General features: G+C 30.0%; 1 long non-coding RNA gene across 1 annotated transcript; it reads left to right on the top strand.

The window, feature by feature from the left end:
- LOC110264469 lies at positions 210-1,191 on the top strand. Its single transcript, XR_002350652.1, has 2 exons — positions 210-437; positions 726-1,191. It is a non-coding gene; the product is annotated as an uncharacterized LOC110264469 (long non-coding RNA).

Raw genomic sequence — 2,162 nt, 5'->3', positions numbered from 1 at the left:
AAACTGATGAAATCAACATAAATCCTCCACAAAATAAGTATCTTAAATCAAACAAAAAAAAAGACAATACAACTAACAAATTATATCTTAATGTTCATCTTTACACCAAAAATAATATATTAAAATTTCATAAAAAATAAAACAAATTTACCAATTCAATAAAATTAAAACAGCATTGTTCTTTTTCCCAATTTCTTCTTCTCCTCCTCGTCAGAGCCCTCACTCACTCTTTGTATCTTTCTTTCTTTTTCTTTCTGAAAAATAAAGCCTCGTATCTCTCTCTCCCTCATCTGGCTTATAGCCATTTCTTCCTCTTTTATTTATTTATTTATTTTTAATTTTAAAATATGGATCTCACTTGAGTTGGAGACCCACCAACACCCAGGAACCCCACTTCTGTCACCCTCCGCCTATTCTTTCATGATTGCCTCATTCAGGTTCTTGCGCGTTTCCTATTGATTATTAATTTATTATGCAGAAATTATGTTATTCTTTTTCGTGCTTCCATGACTGTTATTCTTGCATCTTCAATTGCTACCGAGATTTTCATTTTTTGGTGCTATTTGCCTCTACTTACTTAGATTTAGCTTGTTATCACACTGTTATATAGTACTCCTCTTTCTTGTTGGTCTTAGTTCTCTGCTTATTTTCTATTAAAAGTTTTTGTTGCTTTGATTGTGGTTTTGATTTGCACTCTGACTGCTATTGCGTTGTTACTAAATCAGGGTTACGATGCTTCAGTGCTGTTGGATGCTAGCAATGGCAACAGAAACCATTCCACTGAGAAGGGCTTCTCCCTTCTCCTCTCTTCTCTCTGGTTTTGAAAAAAAGGGTATTTTTTTTTCAGGAATTAGAGGAAGGCCGATTTTGAAGGCCAAAAATATTTTAGGAATGGTTTTGTTTTGCAACCAAAATCGTACTTCTCCATTTTCAAAACTAACTTTAACATGTATGGTTTTAGGCATGTTCTAACATGTCAATCTCTAGATTTTGTATATACTGTGCAATGCGTTCCTTTAACCATTTGTCACACACAAATGGTAGTTGTTTTTTATCAACGATTTTCAAGCACATTCCATTAAATGAGGTTCTCATTAATTTTCAGTTTGAAGTCGTAATTAACCAGTTTACATTATGCGATGAACATACTGTAATTTATCAACCTACCATCAATGAAGAGTTCTTCTCTCCCCTTTCTATGCAACACCATTTGTAACTATCTATATAACTTGATCCTGGTGTTTATGATTAGGTAAAATCGAGTTTATTTTGATCTAGACTCAACTTTAAATATTCACTTGGTGTATTTTTAAGGCTCTAATTCAATTTTAAATATGATGAAATTTTATTATTTTTGTGCCACTATTATACTAGATTTAGATCGGACGAAAATTGAGTCTAAATTATATATATGTTGAGATTTTAGACTTAATATCAAGACAACATATACAAGTTAAACTAAAATTAACATAATTATAATTTTTAAATAAGATAGAAGCTTAATTGAATTTCATAATTTTATCTTTTAACAAAAACATACCTTAAAAATCTTCAATTGTTTTCTAATTTCTATCACATCCTCCATTATTATTGGGCTCGAACTAAGAATACTTAGTCCATATTGCCACAACATAATACAATAGAAAAAAAATGTTCCAACAACATCACATTGTATTAACAACTTCAAGTGCATCTTTCAATTAAATCTCAAATTTTTAATTTATATTTTTTTATTTTGAGTTTAACCAGATCTAACAGATTGATCCAAATTTTGATCCGAACTCGATTGAATAATTTAATCGGACTAATTTTTTAAATTTATTGAGAACAATTGTACAAAATATTTTATATTATCAGTATATTAAAATTAATTTAAGAAAATCTAACAATAATAACGTAACACAATTGTGACAATTAGTCAAAAGTAGGTCCCCAATTTGCAAAATAAGAAACTTAAATGGGGACTTTTAAGGAATTTTTTCGAGCATCTTTTCCAACCTAACCTAAAAGCCTAGGCATCAAAATTGAAAAGAAGTTCTACATAACTTATTAGCTACCTAGCTATCTAAGTTAGAGTGAGAGAGAAAAGTACAAACAAAAGGATACCAAAACTGAAGCAAGACGAGCAAAACTCAAAAGAAATAATCAAAGCAGATAAAAAC

Source organism: Arachis ipaensis, chromosome B07 (assembly GCF_000816755.2).
Source record: "Arachis ipaensis cultivar K30076 chromosome B07, Araip1.1, whole genome shotgun sequence".
In the NCBI taxonomy this organism is placed as follows: domain Eukaryota; kingdom Viridiplantae; phylum Streptophyta; class Magnoliopsida; order Fabales; family Fabaceae; genus Arachis; species Arachis ipaensis.
The sequence above is the reverse complement of the archived record's forward strand: the minus strand, read 5'-3'. Positions and strand labels throughout refer to the sequence as shown.